Source organism: Antechinus flavipes, chromosome 4, assembly GCF_016432865.1.
Source record: "Antechinus flavipes isolate AdamAnt ecotype Samford, QLD, Australia chromosome 4, AdamAnt_v2, whole genome shotgun sequence".
NCBI classification, from domain to species: Eukaryota; Metazoa; Chordata; class Mammalia; order Dasyuromorphia; family Dasyuridae; genus Antechinus; species Antechinus flavipes.
Genome location: NC_067401.1, coordinates 268094323 through 268108873, shown reverse-complemented (window position 1 = coordinate 268108873; position 14551 = coordinate 268094323).

Sequence of the window (14551 nt, the reverse complement as noted above, 5' to 3'; positions counted from 1 at the left end):
TAAATATACAATGTATCAGCACTAGGGAAAATATGATCAAAAATAAAGCTGTTATTTCTAATGGTTTCTCTGAGACAAAAAGATTCATAAAAAAATATAAGAAAATAGCCTAATTCATTATCTTTTCTTATCATTTATTAAAAGATTCTCCATTAAGGTCAAGAAAATAAACTTTTTTATGCATACTCCCTTACTTTTTAGCTATTTGAAGTAGGAGACAATATCTTTCATCCCTTTTTGGTAGTCTTCATTAGGACATTAAATTTTGGAAAAGGGATAAGCAATGAATTATGATTTTTTTGATGTGAAAGCATTCTGTTAGTAATAGGATTGAGTCTTCTTGATTCAAAATACTCATCCCTTTATAAAGGGGACTATTTCCCAGTAACCTGCTCTCTCCCCAGATCTGATTCAGGATTTGAAATATAGGAAGTGGTTAGTAGGTAATCAAGAAACTGAAAAGAAGAATCTGAAGACTGGTGAAAGAACACAATTTTTTTTTTTTCCTTGAGTTCCCTTTCTCTTCTGATAGACAAAGAAATATCTTTCAGCAGCAGGCTTTTTAGTCTTTCTGTTGAAGGAACACCAGGAGTAATACTTTGATTTGTAAAACATAGTTTCATTTTAATTCTTTGTTATTTTCTTTGTTTACTTATTGTTTATAGAGAAAAGACAAATGAGATATATCTCTTTCTCCACGAACACCCTTTATTCCTTCTTCTTTATTAGTTTTGCAAGTAGGCTATTTTGTGATTTCATTTCAGATTTTTCTGTTTTGTTCTCAAGAAAAATAATATAATTCCATACTCTGAAATAATTTAAAAACATTCATATTTATGACATCACAAATAAGATTCATGGGAAAAGAGGTGGCACAGTGGATAGTGTTTTGAGCCTGGAGTCAGAAAAACTCCTGTACCTGAGTTAAATTCTTCACTCAGACAATTCCTAATTGTGTGACCCTGGGAGAGTCACATAACCATTTTTGTCTCCATTTCCTAATGTGTAAAATGAGCTGAAGTAGGAATGTCTCCACTATTTTTCCAAGAAAACTACAACTAGGGTCATGTAAAGTCAGACATGACTGAAAAATGATTGAACAACAACAATTAATAATTAGGGACACAGAGAGATTTTATACACACACACACACACACACACACACACACACACACATACACAGAGATATCTTTTATAGAATAAATATATAATATGTAATATAATACATATATATAATAGATAGAATACATATAATAATGGATATAAATATCTATCTCTATAGAAATATGGTTTCAAAGCAATCTGTGAAGACTTCCCTGATTTCCTTAAAGTCTAAACTAAAATTTCAACATTCTTCAGGAAGCTTTTGTTTTCCTTCTTTATTTCATGTTGATTCTGTACATAACTTATTTGAACATATTTGTTTATTTCTTATCTCTCTCACTAGAATTTGATATCCTTGAGAGCAGGAATTGTCTTTTTTTGCCTTTCTTAATATCCTCAGTGCCAAACACAATGTACTCTTAGTAAAATCATAATTTTTATTGTTTGTCTTTCATTCTCTAAGAGGACCATGTCATGTGGTACATGAGGTCATGAATGTAAATTGTATTTAATTGAGAGAGACCATATTGTTTTTAGATTGACTGATTCCAATACACTATTCCAAAGTTGCAGTAAAATCAAAAGAAAAAATGTGCAATAACAGTAAAAATAATATTGTAAATATAATGTAGAAAGACCAGAATTCCCAAACTCCAGAGTAATCATGATGAAATATACTACCCACTCCATGTCCTAAGTGATTTACTATAGGTATAGATAGATAGACAGATAGATATACAGATATAAATGTATGTAGATACATATATTTAACATACCCAATGGGTTAATTTGTTGTTTGACTACATTTTTTCATGAAGATTTTATTTTTTTACTTTTAATTTGGTTGGAGGAGAGAAAAGAAAAAAAATGTGATTAAAATATGTATTTGATTCTTAATTTAAAAAAAGAATCATGTCCTCAGTTTTAATTTATTTTAGATTTGCATTTGTTATTAATTAAAATTTTTACTAAAAACCCTTCTGCTTACAATTTCTAATTTAATGTCACAGTGCTTTCTCTTTCAAACTAAAATAGTATCTATAACCATTAGTTTAGTATTTCAATGTATGAAACTCTACCTTATTTAAAGGACCATTACCTATGACGGCAGATAACATGGAGATCAGTAGCACTATCATACCTAGTCTTTCAGTTTTACTAATAGAACAAAAGTAAATTTAAAAAATAATTAAACAGTATTGGTATTGTTCTTTGTTAATTTGTGAAACATTATTTTTAGTTGTTGTTGTTGTTGTTGTTGTTGTTTTTAGGACAGTAATTAATGGGATTTTGAAGATATAAAAAAAACTGAAACCACCCACAAATTTTCTTCTATCCATTAATTATGAATATCATAAATTCTACCATTTTAATTTTATCATTTTACAGACTTATTTATCTGAGAGGTTAACTGTTTTAAAAGTTATCAGCCACTTACTTTTTTTTTCTAAAGATGAAGTAGGATCAAGGATTTGATAGAAGCATATAGAAAAAACCACGAATGTGTTAGGGTTAAAGTTGCCAAGAAGATACAAAAAGATCAGAATTGGCACTGTAGGATCCTATAGATAAACATCTACTTAATTATTACCTCTAAGGTTTGCTGAATCTCTTAAAATATAAAGAATTAGAGCTGTTACCACCCAAAATAAATAAATAAAAATAAAATAATGGCCATCTGCTAGTGGGTAGGAGGGAAGAAGAAATAGTGCTTAAAATCATGTTACCAGTGAATGTGTAATAAGAGTATGAATAGTTTCAGAAACGCCTTCACAGAGAACAGTAAGCTAAAACTAATAGGAGATTTTAGTACATCAGACAACAAGCCCTTAATCAGGTAACTGAATAATCTAAAATCTAATAAACTGAAAAAGAACAAGGAAAACCAAACAAACAAATTACCTTCAGGTAGAGTTATTTTTCAAGGAGTCAGGTTTTTCCCAAGGCCTAAGTCACTTGTTAAATCACTCTCTGAGAGTAGCTTATGTTGATAAAAGGATAAATAACTCAACACCCATGTCTGTCATTTGCATTTTTATATTACCAGAGAAACATTGTCATTTTCATTTCATGGATATGCAGTATTTCTTCTTGGGTAGACTTAAAGTTTCTTAAAGGCAGTGACCATAATTTTGGCTTCTATTGCCTTGTATACAAAAAGGACCTGACCTTCATAATTATTATACTTCAAAAAAAAGATTTTGTTTGCAATAATATTTTACTTTTTCCTAGCTATATGTCAAGAGTTTTAGCACTGGGGGCCATAGCCAAGATGGCAGAGAGCAGAAAAGACTTTCTGTGACTTCCTCTGAACTTCTTTCAAAGCAAAGGTAGAGTAAGCTTTGAAAATGATTTTGGAGTTAAAAGACCCTCAAACACTTGAAGTACAAGACATTTCCAGAAGAAGATACCTTGGAAGAACTTTAGAACAGATCTGTTTCAAATGGGCAGGTGAACAATCTGCCTATCCCACACCTCAGCACAGGGAGACTGTGGCAAGGAGCTGGAGTGAAGAGTCAAAGTGTTGTGGTTTCCACACAACTGTGAATCTTCTGTGAGCCTCTTAGGCCACTCTGTCCTAATTGCAAGCAAGTAGTTTTGCAGATTGTAAACCATTGAGCCCTGGAAGAACACAGGAACTAGCTTCAAATAACCAGCACTGGAAGTCAATCAGCAAAATTGTCCTAGGGCAAACTAAAGCAACTGTCACTCCTTTTCATTAAGAGCAGACCTCAAGCCTTTAAAAAATGAGCAAAAAACTAAAAAAACCTTTCATTATATAATGTTTTTATGGAGAGAAAGAAGAATAGACCTCAAATCCTGAGGTTTCTAAAGGCAAATCAATTCCAGATGAAGCCCCAAAGGGAGATATGAGCTGGTCCCCATTGCACCAGGTTTTCTTGGAAGATTTCATAAAAGACTTTAAAAGAGCTTTAGAAGAAAAATGGGGAAAAGAAATGAGATCATTGCAAGAAGGGATGGGAAAACATATAATGTCCTACAAAATAGATTTGATGATATGGAACAAGAATATAACTCCTTTAAAAATAGATCTGAAAAAGCATACCAATTCATTGAAAAACAAAATTTGTGGAATAGAAAAAATGCAATGAACAAAACAATTCAATTTGCCAAACACAAAAGGAGTAAAAAAGGTAACTGAAGAAAATAATACAAAATTAGAATGAACAAATATAAGTGAATGACTCAATAAGACGTCAAGAATCAGTCAAACAAAAACAAAAACAAAATGAAAAAAAAAATAGAAGAAAATATGAACTATCTCCTGAGGGGGGCGGGGAAGCAACTGACCTGGAAAATAGATCTAGGAGAGACAATCTAAGAATTATTGGACTTCCTGAAAGCCATTATTAAAAAAAAGAGCCTAGACATTATCTTACAGGAAATCATAAAGAAAAACTGCCCTGATGTCTTAGAATCAAAAGGTAAAATAGCCATTGAAAGAATTTACCTGTCCGCTCCTGAAAGAGACTACAAAATTAAAATCCCAAGGAATAATGTGGCTAAATTTCAGCACTATTGCACCAAGAAAAAGATTTTGCAAGCAGTCAGAAACAATTAAAATGTCAAAACCCACAATTAGGTTTACGCAGGACCTAGCAGATACCACCTTAAACATTTGAAAGACCTGAAACCTGAAATTCCAAAAAGCAAAGGAACTTGGATTACAGCCAAGAATAAACTATTCATTTAAAATGAACATTTTAGGCTCTCGGTTCAGTTTCCAATTCTGCCTCCAATATATTATGGTTCCAATGTTCCATACTTCTGCAACATTTATCATTTTCCTTTTCTGTCATATTAGCCAATCTGATAGGTATGAGTTGTTTTAATGTGCATTTCTCTAATTAATAGTGATTTAGAGAAATTTTTTTCCTATGACCATGGATGGGTTTAATTTCTTCATTTGAAAACTGCCTGCTCATATACTTTGATCATTTATTAATTTAGAAATGAATTGTCTTCTTATAAAATTGACTCAACTCTCTATAGGTTTCAGAAATGAGGACTTTATTAGAAAAATTTGGGAAAAAATTGTTTCCCAGCTTTCTTTTTTTTTTTTTTAATTTTATTTTATTTAATAATAACTTTGTATTGACAGAATCCATGCCAGGGTAATTTTTTTACAACATTATCCCTTGCACTCGCTTATGTTTCGTTTTTTCCCCTCCCTCCCTTCACACCCCACCCCCCAGATGGCAAGCAGTCCTATATATGTTAAATACGTTGCAGTATATCCTAGATACAATACATATTTGCAGAACCGAAAAAGTTCTCCTGTTGCACAGGGAGAATTGGATTCAGAAGGTAAAAATAACTCGGGAAGAAAATCAAAAATGCAAATAGTTCATATTCATTTCCCAATGTTCCTTCTTTGGGTGTAGCTGTTTCTGTCCATCATTTATCCATTGAAACTCAGGTCTCTTTGTCATAGAAATCCACTTGCATCAGAATACATCCTCATACAATATCGCTGTCAAAATGTATAATGATCTCCTGGTTCTGTTCATCTCACTTAGCATCAGTCCATGTAGGTCTCTCCAAGCCTCTCTGTATTCATCCTGCTGGTCATTCCTTACAGAGCAATAATATTCCATAACATTCATATACCACAATTTACCCAGCCATTCTCCAATTGATGGGCATCCATTCATTTTCCAGTTTCTAGCCACTACAAATAGGGCTGCTAAAAACATTTTGGCACATACAGGTCCCTCCCCCTTTTTTAGTATCTCTTTGGGGTATAAGCCCAATAGAAACACTGCTGGATCAAAGGGTATGCACAGTTTGATAACTTTTTGGGCATAATTCCAGATTGCTCTCCAGAATGGCTGGATTCGTTCACAACTCCACCAACAATGCATCAGTGTCCCCATTTTCCCGCATCCCCTCCAACAGTTTCCCAGCTTTCTGATTTCCTTCTAATGTTGATTGCATTTGCTCTGTTTGTAGCATTGTTTCAAATTGATATCTGTATCACTATGAAAAGAAATCACTTTCTTTTGAAAAATAATCATTTCTTTTGAGCCCTGACTTAATCATGATAATTTGACAGACAACTTTCAGTTCTGTGTTTATTTTTTTTTCCAATTATTTTTATTCATTTTGTAAATTTGTTTTTTCCCACCTACCTCATTTTGAATCATCTCATTCAAGTCTTCTCATTCTTTCTTTATGTAATTCTGTTTTGGGGGAATGTAACTGCCTTGTGGGTAGGCCTTTCTCTGGATTCTGGACTTTTAACTTTTTTGATTAATTAATGGAGTATTCTTATTTTTTTTATCAGTACACAAAAACAATAATTGTTGAATGCATTTAAATCAAAAATTTGTTCAGTCATTCCTTACTTGTTTAATGAACTTTACTTTGATGTTAATGACAGTAAGCTCTTGTTTGGTTTTCCTGAATTAGATTATACCATACTAAAAGAATTTAGATGATTTTCAAGCAATTAATTCACATTCAGAGATAAATCTATTAATGTCATACTATATGATGTTAACTTAGATAAAAAGATGGTGAGGGAATCCTCTGTATTTCTTTTGTTTGCTTAAAGGAATATTTATACGTGTAGGGAGGAAAATTCTGTTTTTTACATAATTATTATACAATAGTAAATTATGTTGATAGCCAGTAGAATATAATCTCCTTCATGTCAGGAGTTTACTGTTTGCTCTTTTACCACAATATGACTAATGTCCCTGTGATAGACTAAATAAATAAATTTTTATTGAATTAATTTAAGTCAATTTTTAATGGTAATAAATGTTTGTTGAATTAAATAAAATTGTAAGATTGCATGTAGATAATACGTATTCTTAGGAAAATGTTTATATATTTGTAAATATCAGGTAAGAAATAATTTGTTACTATTGTATCAAATTCTATTATAATATTACTTTCTTTTCCCTTCTATATATGGTCCTTTTGTACAACGGATTCCCTTTTAAAATCTGAACTGTTTCATGAACCTGGAGAGACTTACATGAGCTGATGCTGAATGATGTTAACAGAACCAGGAGTACATTGAACCCAATAACATCAACATAGTGAGGATGATAAACTTTTTATTTTCAAAACATGCAAAGATATATTCTGAATATTTTTCTCTTTCTAATTTCACTACATATGTTCCAAACTTCATTTCAAATCTCATCACTATTTTAACCTTTGATCTTTAAACTTAATTGTCCTCAGCCAGGTTTGCTAATTGACTAGTCATCAAGGATTACCATAAATCACTTGAAATAACAAATATTCTATTTTTTTCACTTATACTGACAGAATAAAATTTTCCATTTCTTCATTTCTTTTGCATGGAAGATAAGGGAGAATCTACAATGATTCCCTCCATAAACACACACACACACACACACACACACACACACACACACACACACACACACAACACACACCCAGAGACCATCTGTAAGTTAAGGGCACCTACTCAGAGACCTGACAAAATGAGTCTTTATGGGTGAGCTGCACTCTATTTACCTCACTCAAGCAGCTGATAGCTTTCTTCTTACTTCTCTATTAAGAGTACTAATGAACGTTGAAAGATTTGCATTTCTTCACAGAATTATTCAGCCTCATTTTCTTAATGCTATCCTTCTGGGTTTTATGAACCTCCCCTTTTATCTATTCCTTCATCCTAAATTAAATTCAAACAAGAGAATACACTGCTCTGTGAATATTATTAAACAGTAATAAATAGCATTTCATGGAGTTCTGGCGTGGAAGAGAAGAGTCAAATTTTAAGCAATGTCATCCCACTTTGTAATGAAACTAGATAATGAAACAAAATAAGATGAGATCACATTAACAAACTGCAGGAAAATGTTCCAAAGCAAGAAACTGAGCTAAGGATTTTTTCCCTTCATTAGTTCAGGTGGTGCTCCTAGGTATGATGTGTTAAGATTGTTTCTCTAACTCTTGCCTAAGAAAGCACTTACCAAATAATATCCTTTGGCATGAAAACTGGTATATAGCAGAAAATACATAGCCTGCTGCCAACTAAATTCGTATTACAAGTCAAATTCCTATATCCCTCCTACCTCAAGGAGTATTAGTTCCTTGAGATTAGTGACTATTTGTTGTTATTACTGTTGTTTTAATGTGTATTTTCAGAATTGAATAATACTTGGGAAATAGCACAATTAAATGTTTTTATTTTGTTTTGTTTTAGATTTAAAGGAAGGCTAATTGATGGTGAGAAGAGTTAGGCTTCTTGTTAGCTCTTTTGCACTATTTTTATCAGGTATGAGAAAGAGAAGTTTTTAAAAGCCCATCAAATTTACTATACTTTTTAATTACAGACATTATTCCAGGCAAAATTCTATTCAAGGAGAGAAAGAAATAAATAGTTAGGAATACAACTGCTAGAACTCCAAAAGGATACAACTCTTAAGAACATCTCATCACATAATTTCTGATCTAGCATATAATAACTATCCTTTTCTTTTGGCAGACACTTATTTTTGTATTTTTTAAATAAAGCTGTCTCTTTTAAACCAGTAAATGGAGAAATATGTAGTCTGGTGGCCAGAATTATTATTTCCTTCACTATGTGACTTGTAAACTCCCCAAAATGTAGCCAAATAATAGTATCACTTGGGATTCTTAACCAGAAATCCCTTTAAACTGATTTTTTCTTTGCTTTATGAATTAAAAACAAACAAACATCATTCTGAGTGTTCTGTAGCCATCACTAGATGGCTAAAGAATTCATGGAACAACAACAACAACAACAACAACAACAAAAATTAACCAAGCATCTCTTGCTCTAAGTAAATGTATCCAATGTTACTCTTCTGGGATATCCTTCAGCATTACTGAATCTCAGTTAGAAGGAACTCCAGAGGATACCAAACCAAACTGCAGTTAATGAACTTTCAAAAAATACAAATAGCTAACCAGTGTTTGCTTAGAATCTTTCAATAAAGGGGAGCCTCTACTGTTACCCAAAGGAGCCAACTGACTTTTGAGTAGTTATAATCACAATTTTTTTTTCTTTAAATTGAGCCTATATATATATATATTTGCTTATCTCCTACCCATTGTCTCCTTAAGTATGTCATTATCAGACAATACAATCTCCTATGGAGACCTGCCCTATTATCCTAATTATGGAGGCACTCCCTAATCTCTTTCATAAAGAATTAGCTTTTGATAAACTTGAATGGAAGTGTCAATAAGTTTTGCATTCATAATATGTTCTTGTTAGTCTGGCAAATCATTAGCTTTGAGTTTACAAATATGTGTAGAATTTTTTCTATTTAGAAATAATGTGACTAGAACGCTATTAGAAAATCAAAGCTACTACACCATAATGAAATATTTATCTATATTAATTGTCATATTTTTCTTTAGTTATTGAGATCATAATATTAATACAGTGAGGTTTCTTTTCTATTTTCTTTAACTATCCATATGAATAAATTTATCAGGAAATACTTAGAAGTGTTGGGGAACACTAAGACCAATAAATGTTCTATCAATAAACTACCTAATTCTGATACTCTCTATATATACCTTAGCTAAAAAAAAGTATTTAAACTAGGACTTATTATTGGAAAACTTGAATCATGTACTCCATCCAAAATATTTAAAACTCACAAAATATAAAATTTAGAAAGTAATATCTTATTCAATACCTTCATTTACAGATGGGAAAACAAAGGTAAAATGATTTGCCCATCATCACCTGACCAAGTACAATGAAAGCTCCTTAAGCATAGAGCCTTTTTTTTTTTTTTTAAATTCTTTGTATTACCAGGGTAGAATACAATTCCTTACCCAGGAGGCATTTAATAAATTTAATAAATCATATGTGTTAAGTAAATGACTTTTAGAGATAGAGCTGAAATCTAAACCCAGATTTCCTAAATTAAACTAGAGTGCTTTTTTTCCCTCCAGAAACATTTTTAATGGGCCTATTAGAATTAAAATTATTAAAAAATTGACTTTCACTGTATTTTTTTTAAATTTACAAGCTTTTACCAGAATACATGTGTATTTTTTTTTTTAATTTCATCTTACATTGAGGCATGTGTATCTCTCCTAAGAGCTATCATCAGAAAGTAACAATAGCAGTTTAGTCAAGATGGGACTGGGACCATATTAGGGCTATATCCTGCCCCATTAAGCAAGAGAAGACTATAACATCATAATGAAACATTCATATGTATAAATTATCCTGTGAGAAAATATCATGATTTAGTTTTTTCCATTGCAAACATGTCACAATTAAACTGTACTAGCCTCCTTCCTCACAGAATTACCTATGGGACAAACTCTTACCAGGTCTATTTCTCACGATACTTGCTATTTAAATGAATACTCTCTTTTGAATATCTAATAAGCCACATGTAGAAATTACTTCTTTACTTTTAAAAGGAGATTCTGTCAATTACTTTAGAAAGGTCAAATCTTCAAAGCCACTCTTCTAATAATACACTGAAAATGAAAAAAAAATCTTAAAAGTTCAAAAAACATAAAAAGTCACATTTCTCAGCTTGAACCATTGTTTCTTTAGTAGAAATTGTGAGCATGAGTTCTGATCCCATCTCTTTTTCCTTAATGACATTTCTTAAATCGTCTGAAAATACTGCCTGACAAAAGTGCATTGGCTAATACTGTAATTTAGAAGAGCATTGGAATGTATCCTCAGTGAAAAAACGTCACAGGTCTTTGGCTCTCCTGTTAACTCAGGCAATAGGGAGTTTGTAATGGAAATGACAACAGACCATTAACTATAGCACTGCTTGCAGGCATTGATATAAATATCATTACGATTAAAGACCTTTGCAAGAATTTAGTCAAGTAGGATTAGCAAATAAACTATTAGAAATGGAGATTAAATTGTGATAACCAAGTAAACTCTACTTCCTGCTATCTCGGTTGTTCTTTCCCAGACTGGGGTATAGGTCTTTGGGGGCTTAGAAAGCAGCTCATATTTTAGCCCTGATGAAAGAAAATGGTGCTTCAGAAGCATACAGAAAAAAATCTAGGACTTAAGTCAACAGTGAGAGGATTTCAAGAGATATTCTGGGCATAAGATTTTTAAAGTTGTAAATCAGTATCTAAAAGAGCCTTATAGAAACTAAAACTCCACTTTTGCTAATAGCTACATACTATAGACTGTATAAATAGATGTCCTAGCTTTTTCTATTTTCTAGGATTGGTTCCTTTGTCATTTCCTGCTGGACAGAAATGCATGCAGAAATACAAACATGTGTATATTGTATTTTATTTACAAATATACTGAAATCCTTATATATGTGTATATATATATATATATATATATATATATATATATATATATATACATATATATATGTATATATGTATCTAAATTATACACATGCACATACCTCATATACATATTTAGGAGTTGTTTTTAGCAAAAATTATAATACCAATTCTAGCAATCCAATCAACTCAAGTTGAAGGCAATAATAAGGAAAAGACTCAGTTAATCCTCTATAGAGTTTAATTTATGGCTGTCAGTCATGGCCTAGGATTCATGATTTCTTCCATCTTTAGCACACACTGAACTCAGAAGGAAGCAGGGACCAAGATATTAAGATGAGGTAAAGCATAGAGCCTAGGAGTATGGAAGGTAAATGTGGGATAGATGTCCATATAGATGTATTAGGACCCAGAGGGTGACAAGTCATTATATATATATATATATATATATATATATATATATATATATATATATATTTAAAGCTTTTTTATTTTCAAACTATATGCATATATAATTTTCAACATTCACCCTTGCAAAACCTTTCTTCCAAATTTTCCCTCTCTTCTCTCTACTCCTTCTCCTACATGACAAGTAATCCAATACTATGTTAAACAAGTGCAATTCTTCTATACATATTTCCACAAATATCATGCTGCTCAAGAAAAATCAGATCAAAAAGGGAAAAAAAATGAGAAAGAAAACAAATTGAAAGAAAACAATAACAAAATGAGTGAAAATATTGTATTGTGATCCACACTCAATTCCCACAGTCCTCTTTCTGGGTGTAGATGGCTCTCTTCATCACAAGATCATTGGATGTGGCCTGAATCATCTCATTGTTGCAGAGAGTCCTTCTGAACTGATCATCACATAATTTTGGTGTTGCCATGTATAATTGATGAGGTTTGGCGCAGGGCAGAGAATTGTGAGAACCCCTTCTGGTTGACGCAGGTTCTTCGCTAATGAATTAAGAACCCGAAAAAAAACTAGCAAAAGAAATTTATTGTTGGAACTGAGAAGCCAGCCTTTGTTAGGAAGGCTGACTTCCTCAGAGGCAAGGTAAAGTTGCTAGCAGAGAAATCCTGACAGAAAAGTAAAGAGGGGTGTGGTCCTGTTAGGGAAATAGGTGAGAGAGATAAAGAGGGGCTGCCATGGAGAAGAGAATGCCTTCTCAGCAGGCAGAAGATCTTAGTAGCTGAGCAAACTAGGCCTTTTGCAAGGAAGGCCCCAAGTTGCCCCTTTTTATAATTTGAAACTTTAGCTAGGGGATGGGTGCACCAATTCTTGGCGAATTGAATAGAAATTTCAATTGAATGAGGTTACTGCCCCCAGGCCTAGATTTCCAATAGAATGGGTCAGCTTACTGGGAGTGGTTGAGCCAATTTTCAACTCAATAGAGGGACATAGAAATCTAGATCTGAGTAGCAGTAGTCCTGTTCTTAACTAGTCCCAAGCAGATAACAGAATAAACTCACTTTATATTGATTCCCTAGAGCAGGTCTCTCTCAGGGGAGACCTTCTGCTAGGGTTCAAGGAGTTTCTCCCCTTCAAGGAGTTCTCAAGCATTTACCCCATGGCTCACCCCCAAAGTCAGAGAGAGAGTTTCAAGGTTCCCTATATCATAATGATCTCCTGGTTCCATTCATTTAACTTAGCATCAGTTCATTAAGTTTCTCTGGGAGGCCACATGTTCTTGACTGACTTCTAGGTATAGTAGCTTCCTATGAACAAAAGTTGGCAGAGAGTCATACAGAACACAACTATGGCCCCTAGATTTTTTTATTTTTTTATCAGATGCATCATGGTGAAAGGTGGTAGCTCCTGTCTTAAGTAATTATGATCTAACTCTTTAAATGGAATAGATTTAACTTTTTTCCCATATTCTATTTAAATTCTAAGACTCTAGAATCCAATGATACTATTCCGTTTTGATCCTCTGAAAATTGTACACTTATATAATAAAAATACTATATGCATATATGTAAATTTTATTCATTTGAGCAATCTATATATGTGCACACACATATGAATTTATAAATACATGTATGGATATATGTGTGTGTACATAAACATATCTATACATTTTAAAGATATATACGTATACACACACATTTACACAAATGTGTATGTAAAAAAACAAAGTAATGTGATGTAATGAAAAGCCAGCCTCAAAGGTAGGAAGGAAGACACATTCAAATTCTTCACTTCTGCCTCTGCCATATACTGAATATATTCTCCTGGAAAAGTCACTAAACATCTTAATATTGTAGGCAACATTATGAAATTATAGGTTGAAGATAAATTGATGATCTAAAAATGATAAAATGATTTTTCATTTGTGCCTTCCTTCTTTGTATCAATATAGTCACAAATCCAGTTGCTATTGTGTGCATCAAATATTCTCCAAAATATTTTTATAGAGATGAATAAAAAGTAAACAAGCATTTATTAAACAGCTATTATGCGCTAGGCACTTAGTGGTGGAGGATGTTAGGGTAGGCCTCCCTTAGGCCAGTCCCTTGATAATATTACTACAAAATAAACCAATGTAAAGTCTTCAGTTATTAAGCAAATGAGATTTATTTAGCCATAGCAGGAAATGGAAATTCAATAAGCACTGGCAGTTAGGAAAATATTGATTGATTCATATCACTGAAACTCCCATGCATGCATAAGTTGCCTATTGTTGTTATTCATCAGTTAGAGTGCCAGAGGATGTGGAATTAATGTCAATAGTCTGACACATTAGTACTTTGAGTCAACGGAGTCTTAAGGATAGTTTTACTGCCTTTTAAGGAAAAATTTCCCTAACTTGGATAAAGGCAAAGTTTAGGTTTTGTTTTGATCTAACCTCTTGGGGATTTAAGGACAACAGAACAGGGTTTGCCCTCAAATAACTAACATGAAATCATAATAAAAGAAGAAATATGAATTGGTGATTACTAATATTAATTGACCTCTATAATTTGTTTTTTACCCCACCTATGCCATCTTATTTCCTTTTGCACTCTTCCCTGTGAGACATATTAAAGGATCTTTTGTGGAAAAAAAAAGAGAGAAATACCATACAGGAATATATTTTCATTCATTTTTCCTTCTACCCTAAATGGGCATCAGGTATGGGAATAGTACTCTTCTATGTAAAGAGGCACTATAACATGAAATATGAAA